A 21,964-nucleotide genomic window follows, 5' to 3' on the forward strand; every position below is an offset into this window, starting at 1 on the left:
ACATAAAACAATAATAACTCGAATTGCGAGGAAATATATTTGTTGTATATTGATTTGAAAACGGGAGGTTTTAGTACAACAGGATTATATATCTCGTTAAACAGTGTATGCGAGCACCATGAACAATGAAGACACAATGAAGCAAATAATGTTTCATAAAGTTATGAAAAATATATATTACACTATAATGAACAATAATTTTTCTTTCCTCACTAAGTTTCTCTTCCTTTTCCCCTCTTTTTCTCCTTTTCCCCCGTTTATTTATTTTTTTTTGGCCAGCCGATTGGGGGGGGGGGGGGGCACGTGCCCCCCCCATGCCCCCCCCCCCCCCGTAGTTACGCCACTGGTGATGAAGAACCGACATTTATCGTGATTTGTTGCTATAATTGTTCGATGAACTTCGCGGTGAAGTTTTATCTTTAAATCATAGCCATGATTGGATTACATGATTATGTTCTAAAAAAGTTATATTGGATCGACAGGCGAGGGAGACTTCACTTGTCGTCTACCCATTACGTGATACATTTATTAAGTCTCATTTTCGTATGTCTGCTGTTTCCTCGTCTGCACTTTTTGTATGACCCAAACAAAGGGGATACTCCAGGATGAAAGTGATAGGACTTGAACAGATAGAGTAAAATCGGACAATCCACAATTCGGACATAACGAAGTCATCACATTTAGGGTTTTGCACTTACGGTGAAACGGTTTCTACGGTATATGTCTTCATAAATATGCAATGGGCAGCTGATGATATCAGGTCTTCAAAAGCATCACAAATCATTCCCCGCTCCGACAAAGATGTCAGGACCACCCCCATTTGCTTCACGTCATGCAGTGAATTTAAAGGATATTTTAATCATTTTATAATCAAAGTTATATTCAAAAGGCATAGGAATAATTACAATTCATAATAAGACTTACTATAACCCTTCTCTCCTGATAAAATGGACGATAACCTTTACAATAAAGCCAAACGGAGGGAATTGTCATGTCCAAATTCTGGTAAGATTGAGAGCAGTTACCGCGCGAGAACATTTGGGTTTCTAGAATGCGAAATTTAAGCACTTTCACGACATTGAATGGAATCCATTAGCAGTAGTATTAATCATCAGATTAGTAAAAAAATGATGTATGGTTTTTCTCTCGAAAATTGGTGGGGTGGAGGGAGGGGGCAGGCCCCACTTTAAAAAGTGGTGAAGATTCAAACCACGCAGTAAAAAACAACAGCATTAGAAGACAATAGTCCGTGTGTACATTGATGAAAATGAAAATATGCAATAGCATCCAAACATCAAGAATCAAAGAAACCTCGATATATATTGAAGGGGCCAGGCATGGCTTTATGAGGAAAATTCTAAGACCTGTGAGCGAGCGACAACAAACTTTGACCTTGTTAACAGATAAATCTCTGGTAGATTTTGACATCATATTTCACCATTCTCCCCTTTCCCTCTTTGTTTTCTTTTCTCTTTTTTATTCGGTCGTTACTGCACCAAGCCCTAATCGGTATACATTATAAATAATTTAATCAACGCTGTTTACTATGTGAATCGTGCAGTAGTTGTTGAAACAGTTTAAACAAGTGTTTAAAATCTTAAACAACCATGCTTGAATTATTGATATTTGAATCTACACTTTGTTGCTTAAGATATTAAACACTTGTTTAAAATGTTTAAACAACTTCTGTGCGATTCACAGAGTAAACAGTGTTGTTTAAATTACTTTTAACAGTATACACCAATGTGCTTATTTCATTATTCTACAAAGCAATTTGTGGAAATTGTGAAGTACGGGATTAATTGACCTGTCACATTATAGGTACTTCAATGACTGCGTTGGTTTTGCAGGTATCGTGATATGAAATGGGTTTTAAATAAGGTCATATAAATAGCATACTGTGAATAGAGTGAATAATCTAAAAAAGCTCCTAGAATTAGTAGGATTTGCGTCCTTGAGAATGAATTATTTTTTTACATTAATGCATTCGTAAACATATATTTTTGAGAGGATTGTTTGAGAATATTAATTTGATACAACACGGTGACTGTTGGGAGGGGGAAGGATTTTCATCATTCGTGGACCGTCGTGGCCCAGTGGATTAGTCTTCGGACATTAAGAGGGTCGTGGGTTCACATCCCAGTCATGGCGTAGTCAGCAAGGAATTCATCCAGTGTGTGCTGCACTCTACCCGGGTGAGGTAAATGGGTACCGGCAGGAAGTAATTCCTCAAAAAGCTGTGTGCACCTGAATCGGTAACCGAGCTTTATAGCCGGGGTAATAATAATAGCAGGGCCCGCTGGGAGAACAGTTTTCGGAACTGAAGTGACTTCCCTGGGTAATTATTATTATCATGTCCTATACTAATCCCCCTTTGTTTTAACGTGATATATATCATGAAAAAAAAACCCTGAAACGTACACCCTTTTTATACTGGCTAAGTGGCTATATAATAATGCAGAGATTGCTTTCAAATGGGCATACCAAAATAGATGGCAGGATATAGGCCTATAGAAAACCATACCTAGTTATTAAATTGAAAACAGCACTCGGGATATACTAAAGAATTATCTGTTGTTGTCTTTTTCTCTTTTATTTTCTCAAGCAGGGGCTATTTCAATAACATTTCAAACATGTCAATTGTTAAATCACCGATCTTCATGGTGGTCCAATATCTATTGATATCAGTCAGAATATAACAGTTGCATATGGAAACAACACAGGGTCATGTATATCCCCGCACAAGTCCGAATACTACCAGGATACATTCTGAATCTCATTTATCATGTTTATAGAAAGTACTTTTTTTTAGACCGACATAATGTTTTGTCAGAACGAACGCGCAATGATCCATGATTATCGTCACAAGCATGACAAAAGGGTACGTGCTTATTTTTCACAATTTTTTTTAATGCAAAATTATGTTCATGATCAGGGCAGATTAGCATGATAAGCGCGAGCAATGAGACGTTAAAAAAACTTAGAAATCTCAAATCATCATCATATTGCATTTTAAGATTCACCCCCTGAGCCTAACTGAGATTTCCATCATTATTATTTTCCCAATGCATGCTGATTGTCCCTCCAGTGCACTGCAAAATCTATTATCGCAGCCTGAATTCAATGATAATGCCTATCAATTCCACCATAATTTGGTATTTCATATTCTAGCTTTCTATCTAGAATTTCATTTACATTGTTTTTGTGCATCATTTCTTTTCTAATTTCCATTTAGGAAGGAGAGAAAAATGTACATCCAAAACAAAATTGATGCATGGTTACATGATGATTTTGACATATTTTTTCTGAACATTTGACCTCTAAATCACTTCTGCTACAAAATAATAATTAAAAAATGATTATGTCCGGGCTTATTTGAATTCGATTGGCTAAGACGTTAATGTGTGACATCCCTCGTCCATAGCTGGATGAAGCTAGCCACAAATAGGTTAAATCAATGAGATGATCGGATGTCGCTGTGTTGTTCTTTGTCGAACTCCTCGCTTCATCTTTCACCGAGTGACCTACTTTAGCAACCAGCTTCCATCATGTCTATTGCAGGCAGTTGGTGACCCCGTTGGTCATGCAAATATTGAAAATCATCCTCACCTCTCCCTTCTATCTTTTTACTCGCATCATTTTCAAGCAAACCAACCCACACGTGTCTCCTTTGCCGCTTTAAATACAATTTTGTGAAATCTACAGAGCTGGACAAAGGTTGAATTTGTGGATAAGATCCCTATACTGACTCTACTGTGGTATATTGAGTTCTATGTAACAATGACAAACAATCAATAGTTACTTATCTCACTACCACTTCTCGTCATAATCATGCACAAAAATGCATTCGGTCTGACCCCAATTCTAATGCAGTTCCGTATTAAAGTCTCAAATAGTCTAAATGTTTATTATTATCCCGTAATACCAACAAAGTCGAAATTATGCCTAAACGTTTGTGTACCTCAATTAACTTTGTCATTTTGACTGAAATAGACTCACTGTAACCATGTACCTCAATTAACTTTGTCATTTTGTCTTTGTCATTTTGACTGAAGGCCGATTAAACCAAGTGCGATTATGAAATCATGAATAATTCTGATTCGACCACAAAGCTATGAAATAGAACGATTATACCAATTTATTAATTTTGACAGGAATTTATATTCGTATCCAGATGAGAGTACAGATTAGTAATAATCATTTTTCTGTTTTTTCAAACTTTATGAAATAAAATGTTAATGTCAGGTGAATGGAGTTAATAAAAGAAATTGCCTTTTAACGGTCTTACGAAAAAACAACAACAAAATAATCAGGGAAATAGCATGTAGATGACAAAAGAACAAGGAAGAGAGAGTCAAATGAATGCTTTAACGTCACTCTCGTATGCCTACATGCATTATAAACTAGCATGCAAGTTACGTTCTGTGTGCAGTGTATGTCGTTATTAAAACGAGAAGAAATTCGATGTGATTTTTCTGGTTTCCTTGTGTAGTAGTGGAAAAGTGGTTGACATTCGTAATATTCCCAAATGATTCAAAACATTGCTCTTAGCATTAATCTCTTTATACTTTTATTCCATTCATTGTTATTCCATTTATCCATATTCCATCCCAAACCAACTTTCCTCCTCTCTATATCGTCTTGAGCACATAATTCATGAGAAATTGGTGTTTGAAAAATAGGCGTACTGTCATTCTCATGATTATTATCATTATCGCACGACAGTCAGAGAGAGAGAGCAAAAAATATTATCGACTTTTGTCAGTATAATTATGTAATGATGTATATTCTTGATATACAACTATATAAATTACAGGGATTCAAAATAAATGCAGATGGACAGCTGTTATGGACCAATCGAATTCTGGATTTAGTTTGAATCCTACAAATTCATTTTCAAATCTTAAAGGATTCAATTTCGAATTCCTCCAGATTGTAAACTAAACGTTAGGATTCAAACTAAATCAAGAATTTAATTGGTCCCTAATTACAGTCCATCTGCATTTATTTTTAATACCGGCAATATACAGGCTTTATCATTAAATCTGATCATTATGAAATCCTAATATTTCCTGAGTAAGACTAAGAACAGTCATAAGGTCACACAGGGGTGGCGCCTACGTTGGGGGATACAACCTTTGTCTAGGGAGCTCGTAGGTACCTTACACTTACCTGATTGTTGAAGGATGGCACAATGCAGGCGTGGATGATACATCTTCTTGCCATGTCAAATGACCATGATCAGGAGACGTTGTCCAGAGTACCAACCAAACGGTAGTTACTATGACCAGAGTTGAAAAGAACATCAGTCTGGTCTTCTTTGATTTTGGTGGTTCTTTCATGGTTAATGGGTCATCTGTAACCTGGTGATGGAACCCACCGGAAAGACTTGCATCCAAAGCAAGGATGGACGGATTCTTCCTGCTTCCCACTATGAGACCGTCAGATATATTTCATTCCAAGTTTCAATCAACTGTAATTAACAAAAGTGTAGGAAAATAAAACAATTAACAGAGTCCCATTCGAAATATTCATATCCATCTATACAGCCCATGCACAAGGTTAAAACTATATAAATCCAATCCTTTTTTTTTTTTTTACAGCAATGTCACTAAACACCGTACAACACCAAACAAGCCAAACATTTTCATGCATCTATTTTAGTGATTCAGATGACTTGCTTCCTAGAGGAAATAATCAACGATTATTTGTTAAATCCCGGTTTAACAGTATTGCTAAACAATGTTTGCTTCTTCCTGCTTTGATTAAAAAAGGTCTAGGACAAATCTTTAATCATATCATTCTAGGAGAAATGACACACATATCTTATATCATACTTATTATTTAAGTATTATAAACATGTCTTCAAATGCATGAATTTTAGTAATACATGTATAAAAATATCAAATTACTATTTTTCTTGGCGAGGGGCATAACACTGATAACCATCAGCAACATTTACAATTTATACGTTCAGAATATTATGTTTAATAGTATTTTTATGCCAAGTTTGATGATTTTATAGTATTTCAAATGTTTTAAAAACACAATATATTTGCATTGCATGTCATAATGTTTCCCAAGTTGTCAAGATTTTATTAGGGCGAAGCTTTTGTCTTTAGTTTTCATTTTTGCTTACTTCAATTTGACTTTTATTCATTTTGCATTATTTCCATGTTTTGTTGATATTTTCGTTGTTCTTACTTTTGTAAACTCATTTTCATGTTTGCATTATTTGGCATTGTTCACGCGGCCTTGCTAAAAAGCAGCTTTAAGTGATAGGTTGTTTAAAAGTGATTAAATAGATAAACTACAAATGCAAAAATGTTTACCCCATATTTTCATTGAGGGCGATCGCTCCCCCCTCCCCTGGATATGCATTAGGCTTGTTGAATGAACCTATAAAATGGGCATACTATTGTCCCTGCCAATGTGATATTCCGTCCATCATTCCATGTTTCTGTAGTATGTATGATCTAACCAGATTCGCCACTAATAAACTGGGACAGAGTAAAAATAGTGAAATTTTACAAATAGTTAATCTCGAAATGCTAATAAAAAATAAATCATTGGATGCAGTTGTCAATTAAATTAAATCGGAGTTGTTGTTCCATTTGATTACTTTCATCTTCAAAAAAGTTTAAGAATTTACTTTGCTGGTCCCCAAGTATTGGCATAACTTGTTACAGGTTTATTTCAGGGGCCGCGGAACGGTTTTCAAAGTGGGGGGGGGGGGGGGGACTGATAATGCTAAAAAATCACAATCATATGGTCATTTTTACGTTTTTGTACATGGTTTTGGAAAAAAGTGGGGGCTGAAGCCCCCCAGCCCCCCCCCCGCCACCTGTATTTTTGAAATACTCTCTTAAAACCCACCACAGAAATCCCGAAAGGAGGAATTGTTCCTTTGTCATTTAAAAACTACCCAACATAATCATTGTTAGTTATAGCTTGAGCCTTTTGAAATTGAAATTGAAATTGATGTTCTCAAGAATAAATAATTAGGCGGTGGATCGCACTGAATAGATATGGACTTTCGATTCTGTCTTCGATCAAAGAAAGAATCACCATGATCAGGTCCAGAGGTCTCACCAACAATGTCCTGATAGGTCCATGATATAAATAAATAAATAAATAAATATATATATACTTCGTTTGGATGTATCAATTTTCACATCAATCACATGTATATAATATATAATTATAAGAGACAAAAAAGTAATGCATTGCAGTTCCAACAAAGTTTATTTTCAAGTATTCTCCCAATTTTAGACGCAGATCTCACGTCTTCGTCAGGGATACAAAGCTCACAGAATATATATATATATGTACATATACATATAATATATATATATATTATACAGGCCTATATACATATATATAAATGCTTGCTCCTCAGGTTCCATGAAGGTATGATTCAACGTACCTGTGTGTGGGTTAATCCAATGCCAGTCTCGCCAGTATCCTGAATGTGAGAATATAAATCCACCATGGTTAGAGACCTCTGTACCCTCTGTATTGGCTCGACAGATGCCGTCTCTCCATCATGAGGTTCCTAAATACAGGATATAGAACACACGGCCATGACATGGATGCCGCCTATATCACAGCGTTAGGGTCTACTGTATCATGCGTCCTCTTTCCGCTGTGCAACGCTTGAAACCCTTCTTTTCCTCAGGAAAACGAGAGAAAGTGTGAATCATTCATTTAAGGGTGCTCGTCGGCGCCTCATGCTAAAGGGGAATGAATAACGAGGGTGAGAAGGAGAGAGATACAGGGGACGAGGAGAAAGAGTGAGAGAAAGGGGGAGGGAGAGAGATGGGAGATGCATCATCGGCTTGGTAATGTGTTGTGTGACTTTGCAACGAAAAGAGACGAGAAAGGACTGTTCCCGCCCGGTGTATGTGCCTGCCTGCCTGCATGCATATTACATGCATCGTATATACGAAGCAATCTCAACCATGCAACGTGCAGACGATAACGGGTCCCACAAATTTAATTCAGTCAAACATGCATGTTGCGTGTAGTCCACATGCCAGAGAAAGGTGCATTTTATGCCCCTCCGTTGAATATCTGCAGGAATAAGTCCATTACCCTCCGATAAGCATGTACTGATTGATCTTACAATCAATTTAGTCTGGTGTTATAGCAATGTATGCTGATGATTGTAATAATATAATAAATACTGAATACCAGATATAAACATTAAACTTAAAGGGGTAAATACAAATTTTAACACAATGACAATATATATATATATATATATATATATATATATATATATATATATATCAACGGTAATTACTTTAAAAATAAAGGGGAAAGAAACGGTAACCTGACCATACATTATTTGAATATTTATTGAGAAGTTGGGTTTTAAAACTCCTTTTAAAAACATGTAATGATGGACAAGATTTAACATAAAATGGTAACTTGTTCCAGATAATTGGTCCTTTCTAAAAAAAAAATATATATATATATATATATATAGTTCTTTGCTAAAGAGGGGCGTATATATATATATAGTTCTTTGCTAAAGAGGGGTGTATTTTGGGTATGTAGAAGTTTGAAGATCCTCGCGTATGATAAGGAACACATACAGTAGTTTCCAACTCTACCGCTTTTCAAGCATTTTTGGAGCACCTATCGCTTTTTAATTCTCATTTCGATAGAATCTACCGCTTTTTCAAATATCTGATAGCCAAAAGGATTTTCATACATTTTTACAAAAAAAACAACGCTAGATCTACACGATTCAGTGACTATGATAATGCTTACAAACCTCTTAAGATCTACCTTTGATCGTAATACGATATAATAATAATAATAATATTTGACTTATATCGCGCCAAATCCACTCTGTAGAGTGCTCAAGGCGCTTTTTAGGAAATTATAAAAGAAATTAAGAAGAATTGAACAGAAATGTTTTGAGGTAATGTTTAAAAGTTTCAGAAGTCAAGCATTGTTTGATGTTTTGAGGGAGGCTATTCCATAGCTTAGAGGATGAGTAAACAAATGATCTTTCACCCCAGGTTTTGGAAATTTTGGGGGTAACAAGAGAATTGGAAAAGGAGGAACGTAAGGATCTTGAAGGGGTATAACTTTTGATAAGTGAAATAAGGTACTGGGGAGATGAGCCATGAACACAATGAAAAGTTTACAACAAAATCTTGAACATAATACGCTGTTTTACAGGGAGCCAGTGTAAGGATCTTAAAATAGGAGTAATGTGAGTGCGCCTGGTGGATAGAGAAACGATGCGAGCGGCAGCATTTTGAAGTTTCTGAACTTTGACTAACAGATTCTGTGGTAGATTAAACAAAAGGGAGTTTCCAAAATCGAGACGGGACGAAATTAAAGCGTGAACCAATTTTTCTGTGGCCGGTCGAGACAAGTATTTTCTAATAAAACCAATATTTCGCAATTGGTAGCGAACGGATCTACAAATAAAAGATATGTGATTCAACATTGTCATGTGAGAATCAAAAACTATACCGAGATTGCGACAAGAACTTGACAAATTTACAGTGAGGCCAGAAAATGAGATTGAGTCGATGTGGATTTTACTTAGCTGTACCTTGGAGCCAAAAAGAAGAAATTCACATTTGGCTGGATTCAACTTAAGAGAGTGATAAGTCAGCCAATTGTGAACATCAACCATGCAACATTCAAGACGATGGATGGAACTTTCTGCAGCTAGTTGATCCGAATTAAAGGAAATCATGAGTTGGATGTCGTCTGCATAAATATGGTATTTTATGTCATGTTTCAACAGAACTTGTCGCAATCCAGATAAATAAATCGAAAAGAGAGTTGGCCCGCCCACAGAACCCTGAGGTACTCCACAAGAGAGAGGCAAAGCATCAGATTTATAACCGTTAATACAAACGATCTGAGAGTGGAATGAGAGATAAGACTCAAACCACTTGTAAGCCTCACCCTTAACACCGAGTGAACTAAGTATGTTCAAAAGGATAGTGTGATTTACCGTGTCGAAGGCGGAGGACAAGTCTAACAGCAAAAGAGCTGTGGTGTTCCCTTTATCCATGCCTTGTAGGATATAATTAGACGCGTCAAAAAGTAGTGTTTCTACACTATGATTGGACCTATAACCAGACTGGAAAGGATCGAGCAAATCATTATCCGAAAGGTATTCAGACAATTGAGAGAACACAATCCTTTCAAGAATCTTGAATAAAAATGGTAAGTTTGAAACTGGGCGGTAGTTTTGCAGGGAGTTTTGGTCCAGAGAGGGTTTTTTTAACAGTGGGGTAATGAGAGCAACTTTCAGAGAGGGAGGAACGTATGCCTGTTCTATACTCATATTAATTAGATGAGAGAGAATTGGAGCAACAGAAGGGGAACAATCCTTAAGTAATTTAGTGGGAATGGGATCTGACTGACATGACTTGGGAGGGAGTTTACGTAAAAGTGACATGATCTCGTCAGGAGTGGTAGGTTGGATAGTTTCAAAGGAAGAGGAAGTGAGCTGGCTGTGTGGAGACTCATCTGGTGCTAAACTATCGCAGATCATCTTGACTTTGGTCTGGAAGAAGTGAAGGAAAGTAGACGCCATTTGCGAGCTGTCTGAGTGGGAAGGAAGAGGTGACGACTGTCGACGGTTCAGTAGCCGATTAGCTACAGAGAAGAGTTTTTTGGAGTCGTCGTGACAGTCTTCAATGATAGCCACATAATAGGAACGCTTTGCCCTCTTCACTAGGGAATTGACAAGGTCACGCTGGGCAGAGAAGAGTTCCCGGTGGATATGAAGTGAAGACTGCCGCCATTGCCTCTCCAGCCTTCTTCGTTTTTTCTTCTGAGAGCGGATGTTGTCATTATACCATGGAGAGTCAACATGAATCCGGACTTTCCTTTCTTTCGGGGGTGCATGAATATCGAGAATCCTTCCCAGTTCAGAGTTATAACGATGTACGGCGGTGTCGACACAAAAGTCGGCACTCTCTGTCCTAGGAGCAATGATGTCACATTCAGTGATGTCGTTCGCGAAAGCCACCCTGTCGATGTTGTTGATGTTGCGACTGATTATAGTGGACTGGGACCGACTCGGCTTGGGAAAGTTGACCTTCCATAAGATGGCAGAGTGGTCTGAGATGCCAGGTATGACTCGAGGCTTCGATAAGAGAGCTCGATCATCAGAGTCCCTAACCATGACAACATCAAGGATGTGACCTCTGTCGTGTGTTGGAGTATCAACTAGCTGAGAGATGGCGTGACCGCTAATTAGATCATTAAACTTCTGTGTGTTAGGTGAAGAGTAATTGTCTAGGTGAATGTTCAGGTCGCCAGTGATGATAAAAGGTGGAGTTCGATATATGCTTCTATCCAGGAAATCAGAGAATTCATCTAGGAATCTGGAAAAGCTATGTCCACCAGGAGGCCTGTAGATTACAGAGATGTCCATGCAATTAATATTGTTGGAGATGGTTGCGGATAGACATTCAAAACTGTTGAATTTTTCATGTGGCTTGGTGACAACGTGAAGACTGTCCTTATGAAGAAAAGCCACTCCACCGCCACGCCCAGAGACCCTTGGACAATGCTTGAAAGTGTAGGAGTCAGGACACAGGTCACCTACGACTGCATCGTCATCTGATGTCAGCCATGTCTCACTTACACAGATAAAATCTAATTTGTGATCTATAACAAAATCTTGAAAAATAGTTGCTTTATTACGTAGCGACCGGGAATTAATGCTGGCAAATTTAAGATGCCCCTTAAAGAGACATCGCCCTCCTCTCTTACCCCGATGTGTCCTCCGCCTTCGACAAAGTCTACTGATCCCGAGAGACACCAGCCGGTCCCATACAATGGGATTATCTTCCCGCCATCTTCTCGTGGAACAACTATCCCTTATATTAAGGGCATGAAGTGTCTGACTGTCATATGTAAAATGTGATGTAATAGAGTCAGCTGAAAGATTGGATCCACTAGAAGAAGGCCCAGGGTTAGGGTTGATGTCTCCCGAGATCAGTAGCAAAATGCGAAATCTAGAAAGAGAATTAGCATACCGCTGAATGGGTGTACCAACATACTTGTGCTTTCCATTTGGATCAGGTTTAACAGCATTACATGGTCATGTAACAGCAGTATCAAGAACAAGTTCAGTAGTGAAAGACACAATACAAATGGATACAATAGATGCTAAGGCTCTCAGGCTAGCCAATTTCATTGTGAAAGTGCGCACAGCCGTACACTGTGAATGTGCCCTATGATGTACAACAAAAGTTAAACATGCATGTGAAAATGGCTACTAATACCTTGGTCACATTTGTTCTACGGCGGCCGTACGGCAAGTCGAAAACAGCCGTTTTATTCATTTTTATTCAAACCACCTATATGTAGCTGGTACAAAAAAAAATGTTAAAACGGCTGTTTTCGACTCGCCGTACGGCCGCCGTAGAACAAATGTGACCAAGGTATTACTTACAACACAGTAATGCAGTGGTGAAATAAAAAATCATAGGATAGCAAATATACGAAAAATATAGCAAAAAATGAGACAAAAATTGTCTAGTAGGTTCCTGGAGTCATGCACAAAGACATCATATAGCAATAAAGAGAAAACATATGCTTGAACTATACAAATTAAGATAGAAACTAAGAGCTCTGTGGGAAGGCATCCACCAGGCGCACTCAACCCCAAAAAAAAAAAAAAAAAAAAAACCGCATAATGCGTGCATATCACTGCGCTCCGCCTTCCGCCAATGTGTATACTACCGCGAAGGAAAGAAATAGTGAGTGGCGTTATCAGTCCGCTCATTTGCTTACAGACCAGGATTTCCCCCCGGGGATTTTCATTTAACAGTTTTTTTTAAACTAAGCAAAACTTCAAAATATCATTTCATTCTGTCATGTATTTTACATCCGATTTTAATGAACTTTTCAGTGTTATGCTTGTTTGATTTTTCTCTTTTTGTTCAAATCAACTTTTTATTGGGGTGGACTTGACATTTAAGATTGTTATTCACTTCCATGTTTCCACGTAAAATCATGATAAAAAAATCTTATAGACATTGTCTATTTTCCGTTAACTGAGAGAAATTGCCAGAATGACAAATAGAAGCACTGTGATAGAGTACTTTGTCAGTTCAAAAGATAGAAATCAAACTTGACATGCGACTGATATTGATTTTGACAAAATTACTTTTGAATTCAAAGAGCGTGTAGAAAAAGGTTTCTTAAATGCTTACATAAATAACAAAATATAAAAAGATGTAATTTCTTCAAATAATTGTTTATATTTTATTAAACGACTGTTAGACTGATCACTCTGATTTCAAACTATGTAGATCTATCACTTTGTTACAAATGCCTATCAGAAGTATACACCATTCATTAGGTAGGGGTATATCATGATTAAAATAGCACATTAAATTCAGATCTGAAAGTGCTTAAAAATGTATCAAATAGATTTCAAAATTTGAAATGTCTCTAGCCCTTGAAGGGGGCAAGCCTCCCTCCCAGACCCTCCCCCGCTCGGTCGCTCTGCTCCCTCGCCGAGTCTACCGCTTTTGTTTTCTTCTAGGTTGGCAAGTATGGGAACATCGGCATTGTAACAAAATATTTCTGAGATTTTGTTTGGAATATAGCTTTTTTAACATAAATACATAATTTTTTTTTTGCAATTTCATAATCAGAGAAATCATATACATTCAACAAATTTAACTGACTAAACAGCGGCTTGGATTGGGCAAGAAAATTGGCATGTGTAATGATTCTCACTGCTCTTTTTTGTAGCCGGTATAAACGTTGCATTGAATATGAAGTTCAGGAAGTCCAGTCACAGTCACACCCAGAAATTTTAAAGAAGTACATCTATTAATAATGTTATCATTCATAGAAAAAACTATTATAATCAATGAACTTGTTAGATAACATCATGCTATGACTGAGTTTATTAGTGTTTAAAACCAATCAATTGGAGACCAGCCATGAATTTATTTTACTGATTTCGTTATCAAAATTAAGAATCAAATTCGCGATATTATAATCACTCAAGAACACACTGGCGTCATCTTATCCATGTCATCATTGAGTTTTTGTCTCTCGCGTTCCATTGTCACGGCCACCGCTCTTTGAACGACTGTATCAATACGATCTAGGTACGCTGGGCTTTGTTTAGATCCAGTCAACGATGGAGCAGAGGGTGGGGTACATGGATCAGCTGAGTGCAAACGGCCCCTCGATCTGGTGGATCTTAGACACGTTGTTAGAGATTACGTAATGATATAATTGAAATGCTGGATGGGCCGTGCAACTGCCAACTTACCAGTTCAGCAATTATTGACAGCCTTCCAAAGTGACACAGCACGAAGATATCAATACGGGACTGGCCTAGTCAACACATTGATCCTGAAAAAACCATGGAGATTTCCCAGACACAAAATGACTTGCATACATAAAAGATATGATGCACAATTTCCAGCGGGATCTAAACACTGTCCACACGCTACATTATGCTGATACACAGACTATCATAAGAACTTTATCAAGCATAGGAAATCTGGCATGAAATCTGGTATGAAATCTCTCGGCTCTCAGCAAATATTGAAATTTTTAAAATGAGTATAAAAGAATTAATGCTCAAATGCATTTTCTTTAACTACAAAGGGGATCTATAATCATCAAAATAGTTGTAAACATTGACTTTTATATACAGCATGTTCAATTGATAAAAGCAAACAAAATAAAGATATAAAATACGCTTAAGCCGAATCTTAGGATTCAAAAGGAGTTCAAACGATTAAAATAAAGACATTATGTTTGAAAGTCACACCCCTATATTATTATTCAGTTTGTATTCACTATCAACGTTAATTCCTGTGCAGTTATCGCCTCTGATACCCCCCCCCCCCCTTCCCGGAAAGAGGGAGTTTTTAGAAACTAACGGATAATTTCAACAAGCCGGGATATATGTTATATGAAAGTTTTTTTTTTTACCATCAAAGGACAAAGACTTTTTACGCTTTCCTTTGTGCCTCTTATTTCAACTTCGTGTTGCCCAAGAAACATGCAACACGAAGTATTTGTATTCAACACTGAAGTACAAATGATTTTTTTTTGCAATAATATGCAATTATGCACTATATAAATAAAGTGTAATTCCAAATAAATATTATTTGGAAGGAAATGTACCACGAAGGGGGCGTTTGAATAGAAAAAAGTGTCAGAAGCAAAAACATTCACTCAGTTTGCTTCGTTTGCAGGAGAATATTGGACAAACATATTGGATAAACAACTGATCAAAGTCTAGTTAACATTGTAAATACAAGAAAAACATAATACCTTGTCCTGTTGTTAGTCGATTTGACAGTCCCATAGGCTCAATACACCAACCTAGAAATGTTTTTTCCGATGAAGTTTTTTTCTTGATTCGTGTTGCTATGGGGTCCTGGAACAAATTCAGCTTGGTTGCCCAAAGTTGCCGTTTGGGCAACTTTGCCAATTTGCATAAATCCAAAATGGCCGCCAGATGACATCTTGAAAACCTAACTTTTGAACCCATTGACCCAAAATGATGAGTAATGACTCTTTTTAGGGGTTTCTGGGTGTGTAGAACCGATTTATGTTATCATTTTTGCAATATAAGGTCATCTTCAGGTCAAATCCAAGATGGCCGCCAGAAGATGCCATTTTGAAAAAATTAACTTCTGAACCCTATGTCCCAGAATCATGAATAATACCCATTTGCGTGAATTATTTGGTAAGTTGATTCCATTTCTGTTAATAATTTTGCAATATTAGATCATCTTCAGATCAAATCTAACATGTTCAAGATGGCCGCTAAACGCCATATAAAAAAAAAACTACTTCCCGTGACTATTGAATCTTGAAGAAGTACTCTCGTACAGCGTACACGCTGTCCTGAAGAGGTTACTATTATGTGTAGGAGATCATGTAAGGGGATTTTAGTAAGAATGATTCATTTCTTTTAATCACTCAATTTTTAGCTCGAGGTCAAGTCATGTCTAAAATGGTCAGATGGTTGATAGACTTCGTCATCAACCGCTCACTTTAGGATCTTCTTCTCCAAGCTTCCCCAGTATGCATTTGGCGGATGCACAGAAGGCTTCTATATCCGTACCAACGCAGAAAGGGAACTCAACATCGACCGACTACCTGCCAAAACAATGGTCAGGATGGTTCCCATTCGTGAGATCTTGTACGGAAACGATGTCGCCCCTGCCTCTCAATAAGAAAGAGTACAAGACCTAGTCACACAGCCGCCTGGCAAGTGCATGTAAGGAGTTTGGATCACCCATCAGCCTGTGAAACAGAGATCCTGATCGACTCAAGACACTGACTGTCCTCCAGATATCACTATCAACAGAACGCACTCGTCTGGTTGTGGTGGACTCCTCACCTACCTTGGATCACCTATCTAGCTCCCTTTCACTGGACAAGGAGATAACCACCAGGATAGGAAAATCTGCCATAGTCATGGCAAAGCTCCTGTACGGAAGTCCTGGAAAACGTACGCCAACTAAGAAAAGCGGCTAAACACCTTCCATGTCAGCTGCCTCAGACGTATCATGCACATTAAATGGCAGGACAAAATGAAACATACAGAGGCCCTTTAGCGTACGTGCTGGCATCCCCGGCTTATTCTCGTTCCTTAGTCATGTTCACCGCATGAAACCCTGGCGAATCCCAGAAGTGATTCGCCAAGATAAGGTGAGCTGTGTGCTTGGTCTCACCCCATTTGTAGATCACACCTTTGTCATAAAGACACCTGCAAACGTGAGATAAAACTTGCCGGCATGTACACTAACACTTATGAAGATGTAGATGATAGTCGCCATTCTATGGAGAGCCAATAAGTACAGGGGTCAAGACGTGAGAAAATAATCAGAATGCTTTTGGCAGACCAAAGACCTAGGAGGAAGGCTAGGGCAGCATCTCTATCTATACCTGTCTCTGCGCCATCCTCTTTCACCTGTATAAATTTGATCTAGAGACTGCCACTCTAGAGCTAAGTTCTACAGCCACTCTCGAAAATGTAAGACCTAGCGCTACGCCATCGTCTTTTAAGACGAACGGATGCCTACCAATCATTGGACACATTGATATAGGGAAACATGGAGAAAAGACTTTCAAATTCAAATAAGACACTAAAAGCCTATTCAGTACATAAGTATGGATGGACATTAAAACAAATAAAAATACACACGAAATGGATTATAGCCAAAACCTTAAGAGGATTCATTCTAAAGTGAGCAGCTAATGTCGAAATCTGACATCTCAGATGTGACTTCACCTTGACCTAAAACTTGAGAATTAATCAAAGAAATTAGTATTCGTACTGAAATCCCTTTATATAAGCCATTACACGTATAAGCCTCGGAAAGTAGTTTTTTCAAGATGGCGTTTGGTGACCATCTTGGATTTGATCTGAAGATTATCCTTTATGCAAAATTACAACATAAAATGAATCAACATACCAAATGACTCACGAAAAGATTTAATATTCATGATTCTGGGGCAAAGGGTTCAAAAGTTAACATTTCAAAATGGCGTCATATGGCGGCCATCTTGGATTTGACCTGTAGATAACACTGTATTGCAAAATAGATAGCAGAAATGGATTCTACACACCCCAAAACCCCGAAACAAAGTTGTTTCTCATCATTTCGGGAAAGGGGTTCAAATTTAATTTTTCAAGGTGGCATCTGGCGGCCATCTTGGATTTGACCTGAAGATGACCTAATAATGCAAAAATGATAATAGAAATGGATTCTACCCTACCCTAAACATCTAAAAGGAGTTATTCCTTATTCTTTTTGGGCAAGGGGTTCAAAACTTAGGTTTTAAAGATGGCATGTGGCGGCCATTTTGGATTTATGCAAATTAGCAAAATTGCCCAAAGTTGCCGTTTGGGCAACCAAGCTGAATTTGTTCTAGGTCCTCAAAGGAACATGAATCAAGAAAAAAACTTCATCGGAAAGACATTTCTAGGTTCGGAAAATGTCAAATCGACTATGTCATGGACCTGGAAAGCAGATGTGCTTAACTCATTGGGGTGCTTCGTGTATTATTCTCCATAGGCAGCACCCTCATGTATTCTAGATGTGTAAAAATGGGTAAATGTAACCAAAATGACCTTCATGTAAAAAAAAAAATTCTCGAGACCAACTTGATTTCCATTTTGAACTGAAAACCCTCCCCTTCTTCCTTTTTGCGCTTTTCAAATTTACATTAGCACCTTCATTTAAAAAATCGTTCCAAGAGCACAATACCTTGTCAAGTCAAAGTAAACAATAGTAAAGTAAAGTTAAAGTGAAAAAGACCAGCTTTAAAAAAATACTCTGCAATGATAGAAAGCATTTAGTTTTTCCCCCATATATTATCAAGTTTTCGGGTCAACTTGACAGTCTAACCTGTCCAAGGAATCATCATAAAAACCCTCCTGACAGTAAAAATATTTTTACATTCCCCTCCGAACTTTTCTATATTCTTAAATCACGTACTAATGAAATGATTGTCTGTAAAATGTAATTGAAAATATTCGATTTGATTTGATTTTAATTTATTTCTGCATTCACATAAGAGATATACAATATATACAGAGGTAACAAATATATAACAAATATTAAAAATACTGTGGTCGTAAAATAAGCAATGACAATAAATAATATAACAGGGGCCGCAGAACGGGGGCTGACCATGCAAAAAATCACATTCATATGGTCATTTTTACGTTTTTGTACACGGTTTTGGAAAAAAGTGTGGGGGAGGGGCTTCAGCCTCCTCCGCTTCCGCGGCCCCTGTATAACATATATATTGTTCATTTGACGAAATCATAATTGAAAGGAATGCAGGAGACCGCCATCGTGAGCGATTAAGCTTGATAATTATGGCGGCCTCGTAAAAGGTACATGACTTTGTGTTTCTACATTGATCATGTTGATCAAGTGGGTGCAATGCAGGTGCAGGTGAAGTAGAGGGCAGTTGAATTATTAACTTGAAGAGAGGGATGCATATCTTTCGATGGTTTTCATTATGTAGTAGCTTTCAATGGGTATATTGTTGAGCATGATTTATTATTGTCTGAAAATTGTTCCAAATATCGGGACTATAATGCATGTCGAATAAATTTATGGGTTATTAACAATTTGGGGTTATTGAGATGATTGTTTCCAGATATGCGGGTTGGGTAGGAATGGACGGAACTGTCAAGCCTAAACATATATAGCTAGCACTAGCAGCTGCATGAGTTGGTAGCGAATCGGCCGGCATGCAAGTTGAATTGTCCGACTCATCATCATAGACGTAATTCCCCTAATTTACCTCCATCCACGTCACTAGAGCTAGAAACTTCATCATCATTCTCTTCATCTTCAAAATCATCAATTTGAAAATCCAAAATCTAAATAAACTTCTGGGTTTTCTTTCATTTCGTGATCGAAGTATTCAGTGACAGTGTGGAGAAAACGTACCCTCGCAACAGGTTTTGCATGCAAGTGGAGCTTGGAGCTCCTTGCTCGTACACTCATACACGTCATCAAATTCGAGTCAATTCAGAGACTGATGGGAGGCGTATTTCGGAGAGGCATTTTAGCACTTTTCAATTGGCGATTTCCACCTTTTGTATTACTTTCGTTATTTTTGAATGACCAAATGATAATCCCCACATCATGACCTTTCCACTGATATTTAATAAGGCCATATTCATAATCAATATATTTCTCCTTTAATGATGGATGAAACTAGATTATTAATATACTTGAACATAAAGATAGCAATTTGAATCCTATCTATATCAAAAATTGTTAACGTTTTAAGTTCATGAAACAGGGGGTCGGTGTGAGCCAAGTAATGTGATCATGTAAACATGTATAGCTCTTTTTTTTAGTTTTGAAATAGAATTGAGTTTGGAAGAACCAGTTTGCCCAGACGGCATTACAGTATGTAATATAAGGGAGGACTAAAGAAGAATATAGTTTAATGAAGAAGAAACTTGAACTTGGAAATTATCCCAATACTTTTTGAAATGCACATTTTAAAAGATGTTTGTGTTGGTTCCTAGTCAAAATTTCATCCATGATAACACCTAAATATTTTTGATTATTTTTCTTTTCTAATGGTGTGCCGTTGTCATAGGCGAATTGGCCCGGGACCGGCGGTCCAAAACGGCTAGCTGATTAGTACCGCCAGTACAAAACGGCTAGTCGATCGGACCCGCCAGATCCAAATGACTGGTTCAAATTATGGCCGAAACGATAGGAGAGCCGCCGTTTGGTTCCACATTTATCAAATCTTTCTAAGGTAGATATTATAATTATTTACTGTGATAAATGTTTCAAAATATTTTTTAATTGTGTAATTTTTTATGTAATTTTAATCTTAGAAATAATGATTTCGATAATTCTGTTTAAGGTAATAATTATATTCTATAAATATTTGTTTTGATCAAAATGTTTCAATATATATATTGGTGTAATTTTTAATGTAATTTTGATATTATAACAGAACCGATTATTTCTATAATTCTGTCTAAAATTAAAAATTTCATGTGAATATGGCTTCGTGGCCCCACACAGCTGTAATCAATTGGAAGTGTGCTAAAATAATGCATAAATTATATATTTCCAAAACATATATACATCTCTATCTCCCAAAATAAGATTCTCAAATCGGAAACTGTACTGTTCGTGGGTGTGGTTGATTTGGATGAGCCAATTGGTTGAAAAGGACTACTGGAATTTCACATTTTTGCCGTAGGGGTGTCAAAGTTGCATGAACGGCGTATATAGGAACAAATCGCCTGGTCGGAACAAATTGGCTATGACGATCGCATCACACAACAAAAGAGCCGCCGATTGGTTCCTCCGGCCCTGATCGGCTGCCCGGTCCAATTCGCCTATGACACCGTCAATATTAATGTAAATCGGTGCGTTATTGTAATGGGAATGATGTCTAAAATACATCAAAAAAAAAATTTTTGTATTCAGGGGAAGTTTATTGGCTTTGAACGACTTTGATATGCCGTTGATTTCAAGATTTACGATATCGTTAATGAATTAATGTCTTTGTGTGAATAAAATATGTTTGTGTCGTCAGCAAATATAGAACAAATGACAAAATGGAGGAGGTTTTGATGTCATTAACATAAAGTAAAAATAAAAGTGGGCCAAAATGGAACCTTGAGGAACACCGCAACGATCTAAAATAGAATCAGAATCATTATTGTTAAAAGTTACATATTGCCTTCTATTATTTAAGTAATCTTTTAACTATGAAAGAGATTGACCTCGTAGTCCATAATGGTTGAGTTTGGAAAGTAAAATATCGTGGTTAAGGGTGCTTGACTATACGGTCACAAAAATACCAATTACGTGTTCTTTATTTGCTATTGCATTTGTTATTTTGTCATAAATTTGAATGGTGTTGAATAATTTTTCCTATAAAACCATATTGATTAGAATTTAAGATATTGTGTTTTTCAATAAATTTGTAATGTCTTGTGTAAACTATTTTTTCTAGAATTTTAGATATTGTTAGGAGTAGGGAAATGGGACGATAATTAGTTATTTTGTAAGGATTGTCTTTTTTAAATATTGGATTGACTTTTGCTATCTTGAATAAATTTGGGAAAACACCTTGAGATATAGAGCTAGTTATTAAATATGTGGGTGAGAGGGCTAGCAAGAGGGTGAATTATTTGCTTGAGTAAAATCATACTTATGACATCGCAACCAGAGGATCTAGAGTACAATGGAACGGAAAATATTAATTATTTCAGAAGGGTAAGTTGGGGTTTAAAAAAAAGAGATTCTTGAATTGGATCGGAGAGATAGTATGTGAAATGTGCATTAGCCATGTTAGGAGTATTGATTTTATTTGCTAGGTCGGGACCAATATTAGTAAAGAACGAATTGAATGAGTTTTGCATAAAGAGTAGGATGAAGTATTTTTGATCCATTAAGAGTAATGTTATCATTAG

The 21,964-nt window shown here is 37.1% G+C and overlaps 1 long non-coding RNA gene across 2 annotated transcripts; it reads right to left on the bottom strand.

Annotated features, from left to right (window-relative positions):
* Positions 1 to 2,599: 2,599 nt before the first annotated feature.
* Positions 2,600 to 14,568, bottom strand: LOC135156062 (uncharacterized). 2 transcript variants are annotated; one of them, XR_010295191.1, is made up of 3 exons: positions 14,291 to 14,568; positions 7,427 to 7,733; positions 2,600 to 5,473 (listed from the first exon to the last, which is right to left on the bottom strand). It is a non-coding gene; the product is annotated as an uncharacterized LOC135156062 (long non-coding RNA). The 2 variants fall into 2 exon arrangements; XR_010295192.1 differs by lacking the exon at positions 14,291 to 14,568 and adding an exon at positions 12,030 to 12,135.
* Positions 14,569 to 21,964: the final 7,396 nt, after the last annotated feature.

The sequence above is a fragment of the Lytechinus pictus genome, chromosome 2 (genome assembly GCF_037042905.1).
Source record: "Lytechinus pictus isolate F3 Inbred chromosome 2, Lp3.0, whole genome shotgun sequence".
NCBI classification, from domain to species: domain Eukaryota; kingdom Metazoa; phylum Echinodermata; class Echinoidea; order Temnopleuroida; family Toxopneustidae; genus Lytechinus; species Lytechinus pictus.